The sequence below is a fragment of the Myxine glutinosa genome, chromosome 2 (assembly GCF_964187855.1).
Source record: "Myxine glutinosa chromosome 2, kmMyxGlut1.1, whole genome shotgun sequence".
Taxonomy (NCBI): domain Eukaryota; kingdom Metazoa; phylum Chordata; class Myxini; order Myxiniformes; family Myxinidae; genus Myxine; species Myxine glutinosa.
The window spans coordinates 76695145-76712276 of NC_136262.1; positions in this window are offsets into that span (position 1 = coordinate 76695145).

A 17132-nucleotide genomic window follows, 5' to 3' on the forward strand; every position below is an offset into this window, starting at 1 on the left:
TCGGTGTAAAAGGGGCCGCTGGACTGTGAAACGGCTCAAAAATGGTGAAGGGTTCTCAATTGACATTAAGACACAACGGAGGGATGGAGTGTTCGAAGAAGCAGAGTTGCCCCCCTAAGGGCACCTATGCCATGAGGGCAGTGCTAACGGACCCGGGTGAGTCAGATTACCTCCTAGCGGAGGTGCCAGACAATTTATGGCCTCAGAGCGATGATGAGGTTGGACGGATGCGAGACGCCGAACCTCTAGTGATATCAGTGCAGCCGGGGATGCGCTTGCCAAACGTAAAACAGTATAAGCTACGACCCGAGGCCGACGTAGGCATAGCACCAGTAATTCAATCCCTGGTGGAACAGAAAATTATCGTGGAAACTAACAGCCCATGTAATACACCAATTTTGCCAGTAAAAAAGCCGACGAAAGACAAATGGAGGTTTGTACAGGATTTAAGGGAGGTGAACAAGGTGATACAGGGCATACACCCACTAGTTCCGAATGGAGAAACCCTTATGATGTCAATCCCGCCGGATGCAACATACTTCACAGTTATTGACCTTTGTTCTGCGTTTTTCTCTGTGCCCATCGCGGCTGAGTCACAATACTTGTTCGCTTTCACCCATAGGGGGCGACAGCATACTTGGACAGTACTACCTCAGGGGTTTTCAGATAGCCCCACTCTGTTTTCCCGGGCGCTGCACCGCGACCTGGCGGATGTGGAATTGACGGGAGGGTCAGTGTTGTTGCAATACATTGACGATTTGTTGATTTGCTCCACTTCTAAGGAGGCGTGCGAAATGGATTCCATGGCCCTATTAAAGGCCTTGGCGGCCAAAGGCCACAAAGTAGGCAGACCAAAACTTCAATTTGTGCGGAAGGTTGTAACTTACTTGGGACACGCCATTTCGCACGGGAAACGAGAATTGGATGCCGGACGGGTGACCGCTATCATGGAGATACCTCGCCCACGCTCGCAACGGCAAATGCTGCGCTTCCTAGGTATGACGGGATACTGCCGCACTTGGATACTTGATTTTGCGCTGCTGGCTAAGCCACTGTACGAGGCGACCAAATCAAACGCCCCGGACGACTTGGTATGGACGGATGAATTGAAGCGATGTTTCGAAGGGCTGAAAAAAGCGTTGGTCACGGCACCGTCATTAGGACTCCCGGATTATGCGAAACCATTTACCCTTTACACTCACGCCATGGGAGGTTTCGCCCAGTCAGATTTGACACAGACCCATAGGGATAAGGAGCGGCCGGTGGCCTACTTTAGTAAAAAGTTAGACCCGGTCGAACGAGGGTTTCCGGTGTGCCTGCAAGCCGTGGCAGCGGCCAGGTACGCAGTCGAAAGAACAGCGGACATCGTTATGGGACACCCAGTAACGCTACGGGTACCGCATTGCGTCACTTCGCTGTTGCTACAGCGAAGCACACAGCATTTGTCTAACACTAGATTAATGCAATACGAATCCGCACTGATCACTGCAGCCAACATCACGATCGAACGTTGCACGACACTCAACCCAGCCTCATTGATGCCCACCCCTGAGGAGGGCGAACCCCATGTGTGCGCCGACGTTGTGCAGCTAGTCTCCACGGTGCGATCGGATTTAAAGGACAATCCCCTAGACTACCCCGATTGTACATATTATGTCGATGGATCAGCTAGGCGCGCATGGGACGGGTCCCTGTTGTCCGGGTACGCCGTGTGCTCGGATAGCGAGACGGTAGAAAGCGGGCGTCTTCCACCTACATTTTCCGCACAGCAGGCGGAGCTGTGCGCCTTGACCAGAACGTGCAGCTTGGCGGAAGGCCTTGCCGTCAACATTTACACTGATTCGGCCTACGCTCACGGCGTAGTCCACGATAAAGGGGCCATCTGGAAGATGAGAGGGTTTCTCACATCTGCCGGTTCAGTGATAAAGAATGGCTCGTTGGTAGAAGGGCTCCTCCGAAGTATTTTACTTCCCCGCGCTATCGCGGTAATTAAATGTCGTGGCCACCAAAGGGCGGACACCGACGTTGCCCGGGGCAATGCAAGGGCGGACGAGGCGGCAGGAAATGCCGCCAACCAACAGATAGAACGCAACATGCCGATGGTGACACGAGCAAAGGCGATATCTGCACAGATTGCTGACATACCGATTGTGGGACCACCCGCCACACCAACTAAGGACGATATTATAAACTTGCAGAACGCTGCACCGACGGCCGAACACGAGGACTGGCTCAAACGAGGGGCGACACGCCTTGGGCCAGGAGAAATATGGACCCTTGACGAGAAACCTATAGCACCCCAGGCCTTACTGCCTTGGCTGGCACGCATGGCACATCAAAATGGTCATGTGTGCCAGAGGGGGGTGATGGGACAGATAAACTACACTTGGGCAGCGCCAGGACTGTCACGGATTGTATCCGAAGTGTGCCGATCGTGCGTGGTCTGCCAGCAACACAATAGAGGGGCGCCGCCGAGACATGCACATGACGGGGGACGGCCCCCGCCAAGTGGGCCCTTCGCAACTATCGAGTTCGATTTTACAGAATTGGAACCAAGCATGTCGTTTCGCTATGTGTTGGTAATCGTAGATACGTTCACCAAATGGGTCGAAGCCTACCCATGCGTCAAGTCCGATGCCCCGACAGTAGCGAAGCGCCTCGTGCGGGATTTTATGTGCAGATATGGCATCCCCCAGATAATTTCGTCAGATCAAGGGGGCCATTTCACGGTGCAGGTGGTCAAGGGCATCCTGAAGGCGTTGGGCGTTAAACAGTCCTTTCATTGCGTTTACCACCCACAGTCATCGGGACTTGTGGAACGAACGAATAAGACTTTAAAGAATAAACTAGCGAAACTTTGCGCAGACACAGACTTGAGGTGGCCGGAGGCTCTCCCGCTTGCATTGATGAGCATCCGTTCCACCCCGGGTCGCACTACGGGCCTTTCCCCCCACGAAATATTAATGGGACGACCTATGAGCTTGCCCGTTTCAGCACCAACGGACATGTCCACCCTTGCTTTGCCGGTGATGGATGACATGCTTTTGAGATTTTGCATAGGCTTGTCCAATGTGGCACGCAGCATCCATGCTCGAGTACGAGAGGCGCTGCCTGAACCAATAGGCCACGCCATCCACGACTTCCAAGCCGGCGACTGGGTGCTCGTAAAGCACTTCACCCGCAAAACTGCATTGGAGCCACGGTGGAAGGGACCATTCCAGGTGCTACTGGTCACACCGACGGCAGTCTTCTGCGAGGGTAAACCTTCGTGGATCCACGCCACCCATTGTAAGTTGTCCATTCCCGCACCACAAGCCACAGAAGACACCGCACCTCACACTGCTGAAGACAATGCACCGTCTAGGGCACTACAGTCTCCTAAGGGCGGCGATGACGGTCATGGTGATGGGAATTCTGGGTAGCTGCCCCAAACCCCCTGCCAAAGATAGGCTCTTGCACTTTGAGCTATCGAGAAAGGACCTCCCCAAGTACCCAGGGCACGACACCTATCCAGCATTTCCCCTCTACCCCGTCAAGTATATAACGGCTCGCTGGGGAGACAAAGTAGCGGTGAATTGCTGTAACTTGGAAACACGCTTTAAGTGGTTATCTGTAAGATGGGTGGAAGCTATAGTGGTACACAATAAGACACCACAGGCACGCATGACAAGACCACGCCTAGTCCTGACTAAGGTTAGGAAAGTGGAAAATGGAACATACTCTGGGGACATAAGCAGTCGATATGCCCCAGGATATCGATGGGGCGAGGGCATTGAGAATACTACCCTCTTATTGCATTATACCCCCATTGGCCCGGATACAACAATGATACTTGAATGTGGAATATGGCCCCCTCGCACGCTAATCCCAAATGGAACTGAACCCTACTTCCGACCTAGTTGTGCCGCCTACGTCATTAAAACCCCGCCTGCCCAGGAAGTAAGAAGGAAGCCAGAGGAGAACACATACTGGAAGGTCGCACGGCATATGGCCACAGTACAGAATAGGACACGGTGTTGGATGTGTATGCACCTTCCCCGCACCAGCACAGCAGGAATACCAATGGTAGTGTTACCCCTATCACTCAATGATTTGTGCTCGAAGCCACTAGACACCAAATGCATTAGTACAACCCTGACAAGCCAAGGTTCTGACGGAACCGCGTGTAAACGAGTTTTTCAGTACTCCCCCCCCCCCATCCAGTCCCGACACTTTGAGGAACGTCCGGCGCCGGTTTGGGTCAAGCCGGCGAGGGGGGCCCTCTGCTTAGAAGGAAAGGGCCAAGTAATGGTAGGCAAATCCGTGTGTAGAGATACCCTCCCCGCGGACCCTAGGGAAGGGAAACACAGGCTGTTAGTGAATGTTACAAGTTCGCCCTTACATAACCTCACACACCTCCAGTTGGCATGGGAAGGGGAAAACGGGACAAACACTATCCCAGGCCTTCGCACTTGCATGACCACCCATTTAGTGGCTCCACACGGGACCATGTTTGTATGCGGGAACAAAGCTTACCCGTATTTACCTGATAATTGGGGAGGAATTTGCTATTTAGGATCATTTTTCCCAGAAATGGAAATGCGACAACACTTGCATAATACCCCTGCACTCATAAGGACACAACGAAGCACCTATTGGCACGACGACGACACCACCACCTTACACGGCGCTGATTGGGAGAAAGCCGTTAGTTTCTTCTTCCCATGGGCTGGGACGGTCATGAACAGTTACCGCATTGACAAAATTGCGTTAATCCTAGAAAGGGTGGCCAACGACACCGCTACAGCACATGACGAAATGTTGGACATGGTTGTCCACCTGCGTACAATGGTTATGCAAAATAGGGTTGCGTTAGATATGCTACTGGCAGAACGAGGAGGGGTATGTGGGATAATTAAGGGTAGATGTTGCACTTTTATTCCTGATCCTTCACAAGGGGTCAGTGCTGCTATTATAAGGTTAAGAGAAAGTGCTCATATATTGACAAAGGATCGAATGGATCGGGAAACCTCCCACCAGTGGCTTACTGACTGGTTCAAAGGATGGACAGGTACGATAGTAAAGTGGATATTGACCGCCTTGGCAATAGTCCTTGGAATCGTGGTCTGTTGTGTACTAATCAAGGCTTTAGTCCTTGCGTGTGCGAGAAAGTTTACCACAGGATGGACACTGAAGACGACACCAGAAAAGGCCATGGTGATGATCGATAAACTGACCGTGGGTCCAGATGACACACCGGCCGTCGACGTGACTGCAGATCGCGGATCCTGGAACGACGACCCGAACGAGTCACTGGGCCGCGACAATGAGATCTCCGCTTCTGAAGATTGTTCTTCCATTGTTGATATTACCGATAATGAATTTGATTACACATTTGCGGACCTCAAAGAATTTTAGGCTGCCAGGACGCCGATTACTCTGGACCCCAACATGTCGCATGCAGACGCCAACAAGTACCTAAGGGAGACCTCTCGTTTTTTCTCGATGTGTAAGGCTATGACTGTTGCTGGCCGCCTACGCCGCAGGCCTACGCCACCTGAGAATAATGTTACTGATGATGATTCCAATGATGATGAGGGCCACTTGCCAGGGTCCCCGACTGATGTTTATGTCTCAATGCAGGCTTTGCCTCTTTATGTTTCACGGGCTCACCTTTATGTCTCACAAGCTCACAGTGAGTCAAACGTCACTGACCCAATCCTGGATTTGGACCCAACTGCAAACCCAAGCCTGGATGGTGAGGAACTCAATCTTGGAGATACTCTGAGTTCCGACTCTGATTGTCTTGAAGATTCGTCCATGGATAACGGCGGTGGAAGCAGCATCGCCTCGGACGACTTCGACTTTGACCCAAAGGAAGTTTCTCTCCCTCCTTTGGACCGTTATGCTTTGTTTTTTGGCCATAGGTTTAAGCCACCTGATACTGATGACGTTGTGTCTTCCCCAGATCACCAGCATATAAGAGACCTCATGAACATGAATATCGATTGAGCGCTGAAGATCTACAAGGATTTCACCTGGGGAAGCTTGGGCGAGCTCCTGTCGGGGGGGAGTCCTGGCCGCACCTCTGTGCACCAAGGGTGGGCCGGGAGATCCTCCTGGGTGTGGACCCCGGCTGAACCAGAGGTCTTCGTTGTGGATCTGACACGCTATTCGATCTTCATGCCTCTACGGTCTCACATCATACACCCATCTACACCTGACTTACATCATACACCCACATACACCCACATACACCCACATACCCGCGGATCATCCTGCTGAGTGCGATGTGTGGTACTTTGGGTGCGGGACATGCTCACTGGGCTGCATTCGCGTGGTATGTTTAGTGAACCTTTTACACTGTCTATTTCAATACTCTCGGAGGATTTTACATGCCATTTGACCACCTTGTCTTTACGGACTTACATTGCATACTCACATACAGACGCGAATCATCCTGCTGGGTGTGATGTGGAGTGCTTTGGGCACTACATGCTCACTGGGCTGCCTTCGCGTGATATGTTGAATGACTTTCCTGATTTGTTTGGTTTCTGCTTTGTTTGAAATAAAGGCCTTTGATTGGCTCGTAGATAACGTTGTATCTTAGATCCAAAAGGGCGGTATGTGGAGAGCTGTTATTCCCCTCCCCCTTTGTTGATTCTTGCTGCTCTACCAATTATTGAGTATAACCAATTATATGTTTTGTTTTGACTGATTGCTGTATTCTTTTAAAATACTTAGTCCTTTCTTGTGCATTGAGGATGTGTAATGCCCTAATAAGGAGTTCTGTGCTTGTGAGCTCTTGCCCTGTGTTGGCATAATCCCTTGTTCCCCTTTTTGGCCTTGGTTGCAGCTGCTATCTCTCAGCCTCCCACATGACTTTGCCAATATCCTGTAGGCTGACACATTTATGAGTGTCCACTCCCTTTGTACTTCCCCAACCCAGGTCTCTAAACAGAAAGTTGTAAACATGTTGCCACATATTGCTGACCATCTCCTTATCTGAGCTAACCCATGAGTGGCCTTGGATGAACTTCCTTTAACTAACTGAACAATAGGATGGGACTAATGGTGGGAGGACCAATGAGCCCATTCTTTCTCTGTATCTTGTGAGCTAAAGCCACACCCTATATTCTTTATATATAGCAAGTTTAAATCGAATTATTTCAGAGCATCTTGTTGTAGTGTTGGTCATTTTGTGTGAGCATCCTGCGACATCCTGTTTTCCGCAAGCTTGTGTAACGAGTTCTAATAAATATATCCGTTGCTCCTTTCTCTGAGTCTTCTGAGTCCCAAGTTCTAAGTCCCATTCTGACAAATGGTGGCAGCGGTGGGATCAGTCTGTGCAGTCCGGGACGAGGTCCCAGGCAAGTGAGTGGTGAGACCAGCTGGCAATTGATCCGGGTCAGGTGAGCTGTGGTTTTCCTTTTGTTTTTTTTCCTTTATAGCCTGGGGGTCAGTCCAAATTGTAACCCACTCTCTTGCTCGGGTGCCGTTTGTTCCGTTCCCTGCTCGAACCTGATCCACGAACCTAAATTTAAATACGGACCGCTTGGGTCTGACTGTTTATGGACTCGTCAGGGTAACGTTACGTAAGGGGAAGTGCCCCACGTTGGGCGCCTGAGGATAAGGAGTAATAGATCTCTGGGTTGTGAGGGTAAGGATAAGGGCGGCGTCCCGATCCGAGGCCTACCCGGGAGACGTTGGAATTATAAGTAAGATTAGAAGTATTATAAGGGCGTAGGACGCCAGGAGAGTATAGTAAGGGTAGGTTAGACAGCTGTGTAGGCGGGCGAGCCTCTCAGGAGAGTAGGTAGACGACCGTACCTCGCGAGGCGGGCGAACCTCACGGGTACAAGGCTGCGAGCCTCTCAGGAGAGTAGGTAGACAGCCGTACCTCGCGAGGCGGGCGAACCTCACGGGTACAAGGCTGCGAGCCTCTCAGGAGTTAGGTAGACGGCCGTACCTCGCGAGGCGGGCGAACCTCACGGGTACAAGGCTACGTCGGTAAACTAAATTTTCCTAGGATGGGTAATAAGACTGTAAAGGCAGGTGAACCTCTCAGAAATACCCCAGCATTTTTCATGTTTCGGAGGTATGGCTATGACGCTGCAAGACCAGGGAAGTCATGGGTTGCGCTGACTAAGGATCTAGGTGAACCGTGGCCCGAAGGAGGGTCTTTTGCGCTGGAAAAATTGGACGCGTTGTATGGGGCATTAGAAAAGTTAGAACAGGACACGAAACACTTCCCGCCTGACTATTGGAAAGTCTTTGGTTGGTGGAAGGAAGAAGCGATGAAGCGACACGCAAGGTCGATACAGGCCAGCTTGGCCGGTGAGGTATCAAAACTCAAGGGCCTGAGGAAACAGGCGAATAAAATGCAGGATGAAGCGATTAAAGAATTAGAGAGGCAGGCCAACGCGCGACTGATGCCGCTCGTTGAAAAACCAGACCCCGCGGTAGGGGAGGTAGTAACCAATCTACCCTCCCCAGCCCCAGACCTAAGCCCTGTCCCGGGGTTTCAGGCACCACCTATCCTTTCTGCGCTCCCGCCACCACCTCCCTGCAACCCCGCTACCATCGCGCCCCAGTTACCCCAGGGGCCGATACCCCACGGCACGAAGGTCGTTACCCCCCAGAACCATCTGAGCCAGGGAAATCCGTTTGCACAGCTCGGGGCTAACGGGATAGATAATGGGACCGACATCGCAGGGTTCCCACCACCGATAGGACAGGATGGGTTATACCCCTCACTGGTAGGCTGTAATGGGAAAGAGACCTCACAAACTACCCCATTGGAATGTCAGGAAATAACAGGAAGGAAAACATTGTGCCCCTTACAAGTTATTGGAGTTAATGCTCAAGGTCAGGGGGTTCGAGAAAGGGTACCATGGAAAGAATCCGCTTTAACAGTAATGCGGGAAAGGATTCAACATTTGCTTATCGAGGACCCACGACAGATAGTGCCAACCATGTCGAATTGGTTTTTAGTTGGCGAGTGCGACTATCGAGACATAACCCATATGGGAGTATCCGTGCTCCCACCCAAAGTATGGGAAAGGGCTAGACAAAGAGCACAGTGGCCGATGGACGATCCAAGGGCAGCAGGAGCGGGCCAGATAACACCAGTACAATGGGAGGACCTGAAGGTCCGGCTGCTAGATGCCATCGAGCTGGCGTTGTTGCCAGCAGGAGGTCCGGACTGGGGAAAAATCTGGGCCATAAAACAAAAGACAGGAGAATCAATTGGAGATTACCGGGAAAGGTTGGAAAAGGCCATCGCGCACTGGGGAGGACTGGGTCCGATGCAGCTGATAGGGCTACCCCAACCATTGGTAAACCAATATCTAATCGAGGGGCTTCGGCCGGCATTAAAGAAACAGGTACAGTCCGTCCTCTTCGGCTGGAAAGGAATGACAACCAACGAGTTATGCGACAAGCTGGAACAATGCCCGGGCTCCTCCTTAGAGGAGAAGAAGGATATTAAGGAGGAAGTATTGCAAATGTTTGTCCAGGAGAAACGGGCTCAACTTAATCAAAATAAAAAGGGGGATCAGAGTCAGAGCCAAATACGCGATCAGTGCCAGAAGTGGGGGCCTGTCCGGGGTTATGAGGACCACGGGAGGACGAGTTGGCCTTTCTATAGGGGCCAATTCCCCAACGGAGAGTGGATCCACCACGAAGGCAACGACTGCGAAGGTTGTACTGACCAAGACTTTGGACGAATTAATATGGACGAGATAAGACAACAATGGACAATACCACCCCCTCTTCCCCCTCCTCCTCAAAACCCTCAAACTTGGACCGTACCAGGGCCCCCTCCCCAAATTTGGTACCCACAAGACCCCTTCTCCAAACCCCTGGACCACCCCCCAACAGTGGGATGCAGAATGGACCAAGGGGGAACTGGGCCCCGCCTCGGGGTCCGCCGCAATGGCAACCAGTAAACCAGTCACAGTGGGGGCCGCCAGACCGACGGCTGGGCGGAAGGGGCGCTGTAGAGGGACGACCTATGCCCTCCGCACCACCGGTTCCGCAGGAACCGTGCTTTTATTGCAAGCAAATGGGACACTGGAGACGTGATTGCCCAAGTGCTCGTAAGGGGTTTCCGCCCCAACACAATAGAGGGGCCTATTGACGGGACACTGGCGGGTCGCCCAAGGAGTGTCCTCTTTTGACCATGACACCGGCAGAGGAACCGACCTTGACGTTGGACGTGGAGGGACGACAATTAGAGTTTCTTGTCGATACAGGCGCGACTCGCAGTACAATTAACGAGGGGCAATTGCCATCTTTGCGCCCCACGGCGAGGAACGTTCAAATAATGGGCGTTTCGGGCTTACCCCAAGCGCTTCCTATTTCGGAGGAAGTGCGAGTAACATGCGGCCCGCTGGAGGCTAAACATGCTTTCTTGATGACCACTACCGCCCCAACAAATTTGTTGGGACGGGACTTACTGTGCCGATTGGGCTGTCAAATTTCATGTACAGAGCAGGGAGTTTTCGTAGATGTCGCGGAATCTAAACACGACTCGTTGATGATGGCATTGTCTCGGCCCGGCCCCACCGCGTATTGGTGGTGCTTGGATAAAGGGGCTCTGGCTACTTGGACGCATATCATAGATAATGTGTGTTTGGACAGTCCAGTTCTGCGAGATTGGCTACAACTGCACCAAATTTCGATAAAACACTTAAGGGATAATCCACCCCATTGCACGGCGTATTATGATGCAAAGGGCGAGGACGAGAATTATCGAGAGAAGGTTAAGGAAAAGCTGGGCGAGCGCACGCCTCTACACTTATCACGGATATGGATTGGCCGTGAGGGGATAGGTATCGAGGTAATCCTAACCTCGAGTCAGCGTGCGTTGACCCAATATCCCGAAGGAGCGGCCGCCCATGTTACCCTCACTACTGCCAAGGGGTGGCCACCGGAAAGTGTAGGTTGGATGGTGGGGCGGTTACGAGAAGTTCCCTTACAAGGTTATCGGTGTAAAAGGGGCCGCTGGACTGTGAAACGGCTCAAAAATGGTGAAGGGTTCTCAATTGACATTAAGACACAACGGAGGGATGGAGTGTTCGAAGAAGCAGAGTTGCCCCCCTAAGGGCACCTATGCCATGAGGGCAGTGCTAACGGACCCGGGTGAGTCAGATTACCTCCTAGCGGAGGTGCCAGACAATTTATGGCCTCAGAGCGATGATGAGGTTGGACGGATGCGAGACGCCGAACCTCTAGTGATATCAGTGCAGCCGGGGATGCGCTTGCCAAACGTAAAACAGTATAAGCTACGACCCGAGGCCGACGTAGGCATAGCACCAGTAATTCAATCCCTGGTGGAACAGAAAATTATCGTGGAAACTAACAGCCCATGTAATACACCAATTTTGCCAGTAAAAAAGCCGACGAAAGACAAATGGAGGTTTGTACAGGATTTAAGGGAGGTGAACAAGGTGATACAGGGCATACACCCACTAGTTCCGAATGGAGAAACCCTTATGATGTCAATCCCGCCGGATGCAACATACTTCACAGTTATTGACCTTTGTTCTGCGTTTTTCTCTGTGCCCATCGCGGCTGAGTCACAATACTTGTTCGCTTTCACCCATAGGGGGCGACAGCATACTTGGACAGTACTACCTCAGGGGTTTTCAGATAGCCCCACTCTGTTTTCCCGGGCGCTGCACCGCGACCTGGCGGATGTGGAATTGACGGGAGGGTCAGTGTTGTTGCAATACATTGACGATTTGTTGATTTGCTCCACTTCTAAGGAGGCGTGCGAAATGGATTCCATGGCCCTATTAAAGGCCTTGGCGGCCAAAGGCCACAAAGTAGGCAGACCAAAACTTCAATTTGTGCGGAAGGTTGTAACTTACTTGGGACACGCCATTTCGCACGGGAAACGAGAATTGGATGCCGGACGGGTGACCGCTATCATGGAGATACCTCGCCCACGCTCGCAACGGCAAATGCTGCGCTTCCTAGGTATGACGGGATACTGCCGCACTTGGATACTTGATTTTGCGCTGCTGGCTAAGCCACTGTACGAGGCGACCAAATCAAACGCCCCGGACGACTTGGTATGGACGGATGAATTGAAGCGATGTTTCGAAGGGCTGAAAAAAGCGTTGGTCACGGCACCGTCATTAGGACTCCCGGATTATGCGAAACCATTTACCCTTTACACTCACGCCATGGGAGGTTTCGCCCAGTCAGATTTGACACAGACCCATAGGGATAAGGAGCGGCCGGTGGCCTACTTTAGTAAAAAGTTAGACCCGGTCGAACGAGGGTTTCCGGTGTGCCTGCAAGCCGTGGCAGCGGCCAGGTACGCAGTCGAAAGAACAGCGGACATCGTTATGGGACACCCAGTAACGCTACGGGTACCGCATTGCGTCACTTCGCTGTTGCTACAGCGAAGCACACAGCATTTGTCTAACACTAGATTAATGCAATACGAATCCGCACTGATCACTGCAGCCAACATCACGATCGAACGTTGCACGACACTCAACCCAGCCTCATTGATGCCCACCCCTGAGGAGGGCGAACCCCATGTGTGCGCCGACGTTGTGCAGCTAGTCTCCACGGTGCGATCGGATTTAAAGGACAATCCCCTAGACTACCCCGATTGTACATATTATGTCGATGGATCAGCTAGGCGCGCATGGGACGGGTCCCTGTTGTCCGGGTACGCCGTGTGCTCGGATAGCGAGACGGTAGAAAGCGGGCGTCTTCCACCTACATTTTCCGCACAGCAGGCGGAGCTGTGCGCCTTGACCAGAACGTGCAGCTTGGCGGAAGGCCTTGCCGTCAACATTTACACTGATTCGGCCTACGCTCACGGCGTAGTCCACGATAAAGGGGCCATCTGGAAGATGAGAGGGTTTCTCACATCTGCCGGTTCAGTGATAAAGAATGGCTCGTTGGTAGAAGGGCTCCTCCGAAGTATTTTACTTCCCCGCGCTATCGCGGTAATTAAATGTCGTGGCCACCAAAGGGCGGACACCGACGTTGCCCGGGGCAATGCAAGGGCGGACGAGGCGGCAGGAAATGCCGCCAACCAACAGATAGAACGCAACATGCCGATGGTGACACGAGCAAAGGCGATATCTGCACAGATTGCTGACATACCGATTGTGGGACCACCCGCCACACCAACTAAGGACGATATTATAAACTTGCAGAACGCTGCACCGACGGCCGAACACGAGGACTGGCTCAAACGAGGGGCGACACGCCTTGGGCCAGGAGAAATATGGACCCTTGACGAGAAACCTATAGCACCCCAGGCCTTACTGCCTTGGCTGGCACGCATGGCACATCAAAATGGTCATGTGTGCCAGAGGGGGGTGATGGGACAGATAAACTACACTTGGGCAGCGCCAGGACTGTCACGGATTGTATCCGAAGTGTGCCGATCGTGCGTGGTCTGCCAGCAACACAATAGAGGGGCGCCGCCGAGACATGCACATGACGGGGGACGGCCCCCGCCAAGTGGGCCCTTCGCAACTATCGAGTTCGATTTTACAGAATTGGAACCAAGCATGTCGTTTCGCTATGTGTTGGTAATCGTAGATACGTTCACCAAATGGGTCGAAGCCTACCCATGCGTCAAGTCCGATGCCCCGACAGTAGCGAAGCGCCTCGTGCGGGATTTTATGTGCAGATATGGCATCCCCCAGATAATTTCGTCAGATCAAGGGGGCCATTTCACGGTGCAGGTGGTCAAGGGCATCCTGAAGGCGTTGGGCGTTAAACAGTCCTTTCATTGCGTTTACCACCCACAGTCATCGGGACTTGTGGAACGAACGAATAAGACTTTAAAGAATAAACTAGCGAAACTTTGCGCAGACACAGACTTGAGGTGGCCGGAGGCTCTCCCGCTTGCATTGATGAGCATCCGTTCCACCCCGGGTCGCACTACGGGCCTTTCCCCCCACGAAATATTAATGGGACGACCTATGAGCTTGCCCGTTTCAGCACCAACGGACATGTCCACCCTTGCTTTGCCGGTGATGGATGACATGCTTTTGAGATTTTGCATAGGCTTGTCCAATGTGGCACGCAGCATCCATGCTCGAGTACGAGAGGCGCTGCCTGAACCAATAGGCCACGCCATCCACGACTTCCAAGCCGGCGACTGGGTGCTCGTAAAGCACTTCACCCGCAAAACTGCATTGGAGCCACGGTGGAAGGGACCATTCCAGGTGCTACTGGTCACACCGACGGCAGTCTTCTGCGAGGGTAAACCTTCGTGGATCCACGCCACCCATTGTAAGTTGTCCATTCCCGCACCACAAGCCACAGAAGACACCGCACCTCACACTGCTGAAGACAATGCACCGTCTAGGGCACTACAGTCTCCTAAGGGCGGCGATGACGGTCATGGTGATGGGAATTCTGGGTAGCTGCCCCAAACCCCCTGCCAAAGATAGGCTCTTGCACTTTGAGCTATCGAGAAAGGACCTCCCCAAGTACCCAGGGCACGACACCTATCCAGCATTTCCCCTCTACCCCGTCAAGTATATAACGGCTCGCTGGGGAGACAAAGTAGCGGTGAATTGCTGTAACTTGGAAACACGCTTTAAGTGGTTATCTGTAAGATGGGTGGAAGCTATAGTGGTACACAATAAGACACCACAGGCACGCATGACAAGACCACGCCTAGTCCTGACTAAGGTTAGGAAAGTGGAAAATGGAACATACTCTGGGGACATAAGCAGTCGATATGCCCCAGGATATCGATGGGGCGAGGGCATTGAGAATACTACCCTCTTATTGCATTATACCCCCATTGGCCCGGATACAACAATGATACTTGAATGTGGAATATGGCCCCCTCGCACGCTAATCCCAAATGGAACTGAACCCTACTTCCGACCTAGTTGTGCCGCCTACGTCATTAAAACCCCGCCTGCCCAGGAAGTAAGAAGGAAGCCAGAGGAGAACACATACTGGAAGGTCGCACGGCATATGGCCACAGTACAGAATAGGACACGGTGTTGGATGTGTATGCACCTTCCCCGCACCAGCACAGCAGGAATACCAATGGTAGTGTTACCCCTATCACTCAATGATTTGTGCTCGAAGCCACTAGACACCAAATGCATTAGTACAACCCTGACAAGCCAAGGTTCTGACGGAACCGCGTGTAAACGAGTTTTTCAGTACTCCCCCCCCCCCATCCAGTCCCGACACTTTGAGGAACGTCCGGCGCCGGTTTGGGTCAAGCCGGCGAGGGGGGCCCTCTGCTTAGAAGGAAAGGGCCAAGTAATGGTAGGCAAATCCGTGTGTAGAGATACCCTCCCCGCGGACCCTAGGGAAGGGAAACACAGGCTGTTAGTGAATGTTACAAGTTCGCCCTTACATAACCTCACACACCTCCAGTTGGCATGGGAAGGGGAAAACGGGACAAACACTATCCCAGGCCTTCGCACTTGCATGACCACCCATTTAGTGGCTCCACACGGGACCATGTTTGTATGCGGGAACAAAGCTTACCCGTATTTACCTGATAATTGGGGAGGAATTTGCTATTTAGGATCATTTTTCCCAGAAATGGAAATGCGACAACACTTGCATAATACCCCTGCACTCATAAGGACACAACGAAGCACCTATTGGCACGACGACGACACCACCACCTTACACGGCGCTGATTGGGAGAAAGCCGTTAGTTTCTTCTTCCCATGGGCTGGGACGGTCATGAACAGTTACCGCATTGACAAAATTGCGTTAATCCTAGAAAGGGTGGCCAACGACACCGCTACAGCACATGACGAAATGTTGGACATGGTTGTCCACCTGCGTACAATGGTTATGCAAAATAGGGTTGCGTTAGATATGCTACTGGCAGAACGAGGAGGGGTATGTGGGATAATTAAGGGTAGATGTTGCACTTTTATTCCTGATCCTTCACAAGGGGTCAGTGCTGCTATTATAAGGTTAAGAGAAAGTGCTCATATATTGACAAAGGATCGAATGGATCGGGAAACCTCCCACCAGTGGCTTACTGACTGGTTCAAAGGATGGACAGGTACGATAGTAAAGTGGATATTGACCGCCTTGGCAATAGTCCTTGGAATCGTGGTCTGTTGTGTACTAATCAAGGCTTTAGTCCTTGCGTGTGCGAGAAAGTTTACCACAGGATGGACACTGAAGACGACACCAGAAAAGGCCATGGTGATGATCGATAAACTGACCGTGGGTCCAGATGACACACCGGCCGTCGACGTGACTGCAGATCGCGGATCCTGGAACGACGACCCGAACGAGTCACTGGGCCGCGACAATGAGATCTCCGCTTCTGAAGATTGTTCTTCCATTGTTGATATTACCGATAATGAATTTGATTACACATTTGCGGACCTCAAAGAATTTTAGGCTGCCAGGACGCCGATTACTCTGGACCCCAACATGTCGCATGCAGACGCCAACAAGTACCTAAGGGAGACCTCTCGTTTTTTCTCGATGTGTAAGGCTATGACTGTTGCTGGCCGCCTACGCCGCAGGCCTACGCCACCTGAGAATAATGTTACTGATGATGATTCCAATGATGATGAGGGCCACTTGCCAGGGTCCCCGACTGATGTTTATGTCTCAATGCAGGCTTTGCCTCTTTATGTTTCACGGGCTCACCTTTATGTCTCACAAGCTCACAGTGAGTCAAACGTCACTGACCCAATCCTGGATTTGGACCCAACTGCAAACCCAAGCCTGGATGGTGAGGAACTCAATCTTGGAGATACTCTGAGTTCCGACTCTGATTGTCTTGAAGATTCGTCCATGGATAACGGCGGTGGAAGCAGCATCGCCTCGGACGACTTCGACTTTGACCCAAAGGAAGTTTCTCTCCCTCCTTTGGACCGTTATGCTTTGTTTTTTGGCCATAGGTTTAAGCCACCTGATACTGATGACGTTGTGTCTTCCCCAGATCACCAGCATATAAGAGACCTCATGAACATGAATATCGATTGAGCGCTGAAGATCTACAAGGATTTCACCTGGGGAAGCTTGGGCGAGCTCCTGTCGGGGGGAGTCCTGGCCGCACCTCTGTGCACCAAGGGTGGGCCGGGAGATCCTCCTGGGTGTGGACCCCGGCTGAACCAGAGGTCTTCGTTGTGGATCTGACACGCTATTCGATCTTCATG